We start from the raw sequence: 9,019 nt of genomic DNA on the forward strand, positions 1-9,019 counted from the left end.
AAAATTATTCAAGTCAAGGAACGACTGAAAGCAGCACGTGATCGACAGAAGAGTTATGCTAATAACAGACGCAAACCCTTAGAATTTCAAGAAGGAGATAAAGTATTGTTAAAAGTTTCACCCTGGAAAGGAGTAGTAAGATTCATCAAAAGAGGAAAGCTAAGTCCCAGGTATATTGGACCTTTTGAAATTATCAGAAGAATAGGACCTGTAGCTTATCAGCTACGACTGCCAGAGGAAATGGCAGGAATACATGATGTGTTTCATGTATCCAATCTTAAAAAGTGTTTAGCTGACGAATCACTCGTAGTACCTCTCAAAGATATAGAGATAAATGAGCAACTCAAGTTTGTGGAGAGGCCTCTACAAATTGAGGATAGGAAAATTAAGAATCTCAAACATAAAAGACTAGTTCTGGTCAAAGTGAAATGGGATTCCAAAAGAGGACCCGAGTACACGTGGGAACTTGAATCGGAAATGAAAAAGAAATATCCATACTTGTTCCAGTAGATCTCGAGGACGAGCTCTAAAACAAGGTGGGGAGAATATAACAACCCTCGGTAAAACCGACACTTATCATAATAATTCCGACACCCTAATATATTTTTAAATATATCAATATGTCATTATATGTACCCCGTATGTGAAAACCGAGCCCCGAAAATAGATTATACTATATAAAATAAATAAAAACAAAAATTGTTAAGCTGAGGCGGGCCGCGTAGGGCCTCACCTCAAGTTCATGCGGGCCGCGCGAATAGGAAAACCTGATATCGTCAAAACCATAAGCCCAAGCGGGCCGCGTACATGTTTGGCTTAGTTGATGCGGGCCGCGAGTGCCCAGAATTGTGGCACAGCCCGGTGCGGCCACGTGTCCAACGCGTGTCGAACCTAGTATGTGATCGGACCAAGCTACGCATTGACCAGAGGTCAACGCGGGCCGCGTAGACCCGACCCAAACCCCACGCGGGCCGCGAGGAAGTCCAATTACAGCCCTATAAAAGGAGGCAACGGGCCTTCAGTCCGTTTCGCTCAAATTTCTTTCTGTCTCTCTAACTTTTAAATAGTAGGCATTATACCCGAGTCCAATACCCCCTAAATTAGCAAGGTTCTGCTCTGTTGTAAGTATTATAACCCCTGGATACGTATTAGGTACTCTGCCCGATTGATCTAGGGTTCCGTAACGGCTGTCGTGGTTCTGCCCGACGTAGTCGTTGGAATGCCGTCTCGGGGAGGGTATTACTAATGTTAAAATGGGTTATTATACTAACACATGTGCATTTGTGTAAATTATAGATATTCACCAGGAAATCATAAAGGAAAACCCTAAAATAGCAATCTGAGTAATCTCCTTTTTGTTAACAGTTTTTACAAAACCTTAACCTTTTTTTATAATGCAATTTAGCAGTGATTGAGTCTTTGTAATTCTACAATTACTGCTGGTATGTTGGGGTTTTGTATACAAAATGTGAGTAACGTTACCATTGGACGAAGAGTTAGCCAATGTGTAATATGACCCTCAGTCAGACTTGACACTACTGAATGAGTAATTGGGTAGATATAAACATTGTAATCACCCTCAATACTGTTTGATTAAACTGAGATTCATTCACCAGTATTTTCCACTGACAAAACCTTTTTAAAACGCGTTTCAGGTAACAAAATGTGAAAGCCAAACTAGAAGCCAGCTGGACAGCACTGAAGGCTTGGAAAAGTGGCTATAAAAGTTACCTAAATAAAAGAAAGCGTTTATTTCAATAAAGTGGGATTTATCCCTGTAATTCAGTGTGTAATTAAAACTTGGGTTTCACCCATGTGTTTGATATTATAAAATAAGGTGGTTTACTCTGATTTAAACATTTCCTAACTACGGTCCTGATGAAATTTCCGCTGCCAAATAAATTAATAACGTGATACCACCGCAACTGGCTCACGGCCGCCCGTTCCCGGGAAAAAGGGATCGGGGGTTGTGACAACAAGGAATTCGTAATGGCCATAACGAGTTCTGAATGCAGTTTTAGAGATGTCTTCACTGCGGACTCTTAGCTGATGATAGCCCGATCGTAGGTCAATCTTTGAGTAGTAGCTCGATCCTTGCAACTGATCGAATAGGTCATCGATACGCGGGAGAGGGTAGCGATTCTTGATGGTAACCTTGTTCAGCTCACGATAGTCGATGCACATTCGGAAAGTGCCATCCTTCTTCTTAACAAAGAGTACTGGTGCTCCCCAGGGTGACGAACTAGGGCGGATAAATCCTTTATCCAATAATTCCTGTAGTTGCGTAGAGAGTTCCTTCAGTTCTGCGGGGGCTAGTCGATAAGGCGCACGAGCTATAGGCGCTGCTCCGGGAGCTAGCTCGATTTGGAATTCGACCTGATGGTGGGGAGGGAGTCCAGGTAGTTCTTTAGGGAACACCTCGGGGTAGTCGCGTACCACTGGAAAATCTTCAATCCTCTTTTCCTTTTCCTGTATGTTGGTGACAAGTGCTAAGATAGCGGTGTGCCCCTTTCGTAAACACTTCTGGGCTTTCAAGAACGAGATGATGCATGTGACTTCTCCGCCTTTGTCACCTTTCACTATGAGGGGTTTGCCAGAACGGCGGGGAATGCGAACCATTTTCTCTTGACAGAGGATTTCCGCGCGATGCTTGGATAACCAATCCATACCAATAACGACGTCGAAGCTTCCAAGAGCAATAGGGAAAAGATCGATGCTATAGGTCTGACCATACAGTACTAGTTTGCAGTCGTTGATAACATGTGAGGCCTCGATGTTCCTACCATTAGCTAACTCGACGATATGTTTAGAACTTAGTAACGAAGGCGGGCGCTTAAGCTTCTTACTAATACGTAGGGACACATAACTAGCATCGGCTCCAGAATCAAATAATACAGAAACATAACGATCATCGAGTAGGAACTTACCCGCCACGACGTTGGGGTCATTCCTCGCTTCTCCAGCTCCAATCACAAAAGCCCTTCCCCTTGCACCATTCCCAGCATTGTTGTTTTGATCGTTGTTTCCAGCTCCCTGATTGTTGTTGCGGTTCTGGTTCAGCTTAGGGCTGTAAACGAGCCGAGTCGAGCCGAGCTAGAGCCGAGTCGAGCCGAGCTAGACCCAGCTCGAGCTCGGCTCGAACTCGATTCGAGCTGGCTTGGCTCGAGCTCGAATTTCAAATCGAGCTGAGATTTGAGGCTCGAGCTCGACTCGATAAGAATTCGAGCTAGCTCGGCTCGATCTAGCTCAAACTAACAAAAAACCGCACAATTTTCTACTTAAAAAGCCCTTAAAATGAATTTCTTCATAGACTAAGGACCATAATTGCCATTTAATTTAACCATATGGCTAAATATGCAAGTATAAATAGTTACTTCACTTTGTACTTTGTCTTTACCTTCTTTTATAGGGGAAATACTCCCTTAGTTTTTGTTTTCTAAGCGATGTGGGACAAAAAAAAAATGAAGGATGTAAACCTTATCGAGCCAGCTCGTGAGCTCACGAGCCGAGCCAGACCAAGCTCGAACTCGGCTCGTTTACAAACCGAGCCGAGCCGAGCTGGCTCGTTAAAAACCGAGCCAATTTCGAGCCGAGCTTTCTTCGAGCTTTTTTCGAGCGAGTTTCGAGCGAGCTGCGAGCCACGAGTTTTTTTAACACCCCTAGTTCAGCTCAGGGCAATTCTTCTTAAAGTACCCCTCAGCTCCACACTGGAAACAACCCTTGACGTTCCCATGATGTTGCTGCTGCTGCTGGTTCTGCCCGGCGGGACGTGGACTCCTACAGTTCTTGGCCTCATGCCCCATCTTGTTACATCGCTGACACTGACTTTTCCCACAAGGCCCACTGTGGTGTCGATTGCACTTGTTGCACTTGGGGTGGTTCCCGCGATAGCCACCCTGTTGTTGAGGGCCCTTGTTGTTTTCAGTTTTCCTTTGCTGTGTTGGGGCCTGAGTGGGGTTAGCATCCTTGCTTTGATTTCCTTCCCACTTACGCTTGTTGTCATTAGAAGTTCTAGCAGTAGCACTGATCCTTTTGGGCAGCTTGTCCTGTTCCACGGCCTGATCATTGAGTTTGTGAGCAAGACGACCGACCGGCTGAATGGTATTGAGGTTGGCTGCAGTCACATGGCTTCGAATTTCTGGAGCCAAACCCTTGATGTACAATTCGATTCTTCGATACATAGGTCGAGACATGTTTGGGCAAAGAGCAGCATAGTCGTTGGACTGTTTGGTGTATGCCTCGATCTCTGATCCAACCATCTTGAGCTCAAAGTACTCGTTTTCGAGTTTGTGGATGTCATCCCTGTGACAATACTCCTCCTTAATCATGTCCTTGAAATCCTCCCACGCAGTAGCATTAGCAGTTTCTAAACCAAACATCTGAATTTGCGCCTTCCACCAGGAAAGCGCGTTTCCTTCGAGTGTACCAGTAGCAAACTTCACCTAATTCGCAGGGGGACACTCGCAGACAGCGAAGACGACTTCGACTTTCTCAATCCAGTGCAGAAGACCTATGGCACCCTCAGTGCCATTGAATGGGAGAGGTTTGCAATCCATGAAAGTTTTGAAAGTACACACGTGTGGTTGCGCAGGTGCATGCTGACCTGTTGTGAGAAGCGAAGCGAATAGGTTTGGGGGTGAAAGACGATGCGGCGGTAGGATCTAAACATCCTAAGATAACGTGTTTACCTCCAGGGTGAGCTGCGAAAGCTGCACCCATCATGTTAAGCAGGTTAGTGAATTGAGCCTGAGTCATGTTAATGTTTCCTCTTCCGCGTCCACTCATTGTCTTCATAATCAGAAAACATAGTATGAGTGTGATGTCGTAATGTAGCGAGAATGAGATAGAAGAGGGAGGTGTATCTATCTAACTAGGCACACTAGTACATATAGCAAAACAGAAAACGTAAAGCAAGCAAGCAAGCAAGTAATCACTAGTCCGAGCTATGAGGTCTAATGTGTTGAGTCTTGCACTTGGAGTGTAGTGTCGTCACGAGTCACGGGTTATAGTCTGGTTTTTCTCAAAAAGATTTCCCCTTTTTAAAACCAAGTTCACTATAACCAATGGCTCTGATACCAATCTGTCACACCCCCAAAATCCACATGCGGAACACCACCGCTTGGAGGCGTGACTGACCAGGATCCAGCCACTAATTATACTGAGCAATATAATAAATAACATAAGTAATACTCGCCAACCACAAGGTTAGCAAGTTCAAAAGTTTTAAGTTTAAGTAATAGTTCAGATAAGTAGCGGAAGCATAGACAAAATGGATTAAAACAAAGTTCTTAGTTCAAGTTTGTTAAAAACCCAACACACGGGTTAGACGACCACTACACATCCGCAAGCTGCAAGCTCCTGAATCACTGGGTACCTGCAAAGCATGCAGTAGGGTATCAACATAATGTTGGCGAGTCCACGAGGTGTCAAGTTTTAGTTTTTGAAAACGTAAGTTGTTTAGGTAAAGCATTTATAATCACGTTGTGGGGAGCTACCCCATCTGTAAGCTCACTAAACTGTAGATACCGAAACTGTTGACGGAAAGTTGTTGTGCCCCGAGTCAATGTCTATCGTCATTGACCAAGATGCAAGGTCTACTAGTTCACGCCCGATCTCCCCCGGTCACGGTGTGAGGTTGTCAAACCTAGTAGCGCTATCAACTAATAACCCGTTCGTCCCCGGTGATTAATCGGTACTATAAGCAGGAACTTAAGGTGATAGAGTTTCGTTTAGCTTGGCTAGTTGTGATTTATAAATATTATCCAAACGCATCTCCCCCGGAGATAGTAAGTACCCATTCGGATTTCCCCCGGAAATAATAGTTCAAAAGTATTTTTCCCAAAGTTGGTTGTTTGTCCGTGTCCCTCCCTGGGACGCATGCTTTTAGTGTGTGAACTCACCTTGGGTTGCTCGGCAGATTAGGTCGCTTGTCAAGCACGCTGGTCACCACGTCCTAACATGGTTACCAGTATAGGTCAGGTTTGGGTACAGAGAATGTCACGTATTTTTACACATAATCTAACACATAGCATGCATACAGTTACATGTTGAGTTATTGGGCCTGCTCTACTATTGGATCAGTCAACAGTAACAACTAACACATAGTTCAGTTAAACAGGCAGCCTAAACAAATAACGTTTTGGCCCAATAACTAAAGTGAGCAGCCCAGTCGAGACAAGGTGGTCTCGACTCGAGAACATGCGGTCTCGAGTCGCAACCAGGAGGTCTCGACTTGTAATGGTTGGTCTGGAGTGGTGCAGGCATGACTCGCAACCCCGGAGATCTCGAGTCCCGTCTCGAGTTGTCACGATGTGGTCTCGAGTTGAGACCTTGATGGTCTCGAGTCCCTGGATTCCGTTTTTGAGTTGCTTGGTCTAGGTCTCGAGTCGCAACCGTTGCGGTCTTGAGTTGTAGCTTCATGGTCTCGAGTCGAAACCAGTGGTCTCGACTCGTTTGCCTGCTGAATTCTGATACATCTGCCCGAATTGTACTATCCCATAGAATTTGTTTCCATGATTTTCGTGTACTAACCAATGAAATCACACCAACATGTTTTCCTGTCTAAAAGCTTAATCAAATGGATCAAACATAACAATTCAAATCTTCATATCATATTCATATCACATTCATACGGTTCATCTTTTAGGGTTTCTATATTATCAAACATGTTCATCCTACATAACCATGCATTCTATGAACAAAAATAACCTAGATATCAAGACCATCTTGCAAGAAACAAAAGAAACATTTATTTTATAACATTTAACATAATCCGAATGGTCATAAACACTCTTAAACTATCATTCTTTTGCCATTTGAACATCTTAGCAAAATTATCATATAATAGTTCACACACATTATCAAACTCACTAATCATACAAAAATCATGCAAAAAGACCTCTAAACTAGGACCAATGCCACAGTTCAGCAGATTTGTATGCACATGCACTCCCCTCGGGTTGATCATTGGAACGCCCTAAAGAGGATTTTACGGCACATTCAGGGCACCTCTGATCTTGGTTTACTTTTAGGACCGATGCCACAGTTATCATTGCTTGCCTACACCGATGCTGACTGGGCTGGATGTCCCGACACTCGCCGTTCAACTTCCGGCTACTGTGTTTATCTCGGGGACAATCTTATTTCCTGGTCTTCCAAACGTCAGTCTACCGTCTCCCGCTCCAGTGCAGAAGCTGAATACCGAGGTGTCGCCAATGTCGTAGCTGAAATATGTTGGCTTCGAAACCTGCTCCTCGAGTTGCACTGTCCGCTCTCACGTGCAACCTTAATCTATTTCGACAATGTTAGTACAATTTACTTATCTGGAAATCCGGTTCATCATCAACGTACAAAACATATTGAACTGGATATTCACTTTGTTCGGGAACAAGTTCAGCACGGTAATGTTCGTATCCTCCATGTGCCATCTCGTTACCAGATCACTGATATCTTCACCAAAGGACTCCCGCGGATCTTATTTGAAGACTTTCGGTCTAGTCTCAACATCCGCTCTCCTCCCGCTTCGATTGCGGGGTTGTATTAGATTGCGTATATATATAGTAATGTTTTGTTTACTTTGATAGGTGATTGATATTATATTGAGAGGAGATCTCGCTGTAACGTGTATATATTCAGATTATTGTAATCAATAGAAATCACGGAATACCAATCTTACAATGCACAATAACAAAATTAGTTCTTAACCAACTTGTAGTTTGTTGTTTATGTTACAATTTTATAAAAGTGTCCAAAGAAGAACATATACATAAGAGTTTTTGATAGTTTTTTGTTTATTATCTTGTAATGTAATTTATTGTGATTTTTTAGTTATTCACATACAGTAGGTTTGAGTATTATGCAATAGTGTATGTTTAGCTCTTTAAGTGGTTTTAGAGAATTATAGCAAATGCTATGTCAGTTGAAGTTCTTTACTTTCAGCTAGAGCATCCATTATACAACAATTATATCTAAGTTCATTAACGGTGTATTTAATAAACTGATGGAAGAACCAAAAAGATAGGAAATCATGCTAATCAAGTTGACGAGATGCAGACTAAGAATATTGATGAATTTAAGACGACATTTGAGGTACGTTCCAAACATAAAATAAAAAAGACTAAAATGTCATTTTCGTCCCTCAGTTTTGCGACTTTCATCCAATGGTTTCATGATATGATTTGCGCTTCTAGTGGTTTATGTATTAGTTTTTTTTATTAATTATTATTTGTCAAAAACTCAAAACAACTGATTATTTCATTTGTTTGTCGTCTTGACAGGTGGCGCCTCTCCGTTGGTCTTGGATGGGGTTGATTTCAAGCTGATTTCAGTCAAAATGGCAATGAACTAAAGGTATGCAACATAGAACCCCCCCCCCCCCCCCCACACACACAAACGTCTGTCCTGAATTCATAAGATTAATGGCTAAAGTTTACGTTTCTGTTGTGTTTAATTTAGTTTAGGCTTCATCTATTTTGTGTTCACTGTGTGGTTGTTGCCATTGTGAACCGCGATTGACTGTTTGGTACCCAAAATAATAACTTTTTAATTGGCCCGTCCTTACCCGAACCAAAATAATCTTTATTTAAGCCGGCCCGTCCTTACCCGAACCAAAATAATATTTTTTAAAGTCCCCATTCTGACTCAAACCCGCCCTGACCCGACCCAAACCAAACCAAACTAATCATTTTTAAATCAGCTATTCTTTTCTGAACTCAGCTGACCCGAACCCGCCCTGACCTATTACCGCGTGATGTGATTAAAATACAACATAAAAATTATATCAAATACGGTGTAAAAGCAATCCTTTTTTAGTACTAATGTTGGAAAAAGCTCGTGTTTTCGTTCCTTTTTGATTTTCAGGGTTAAAAGAGCTTAAATTTGCAAAAAGAGCAAAAAAGACAGCAAAAACCAGCATAAATGTAAAAAAGGAGGAATTGCCGCAACTCGCCAAGCCTCGATTCACATCCAAACCACAAAATAGCAAGAACAGAAGACTTGACACGGGGTTGTGTCCATCAGA

The sequence above is a fragment of the Helianthus annuus genome, chromosome 6 (genome assembly GCF_002127325.2).
Source record: "Helianthus annuus cultivar XRQ/B chromosome 6, HanXRQr2.0-SUNRISE, whole genome shotgun sequence".
Taxonomy (NCBI): Eukaryota; Viridiplantae; Streptophyta; class Magnoliopsida; order Asterales; family Asteraceae; genus Helianthus; species Helianthus annuus.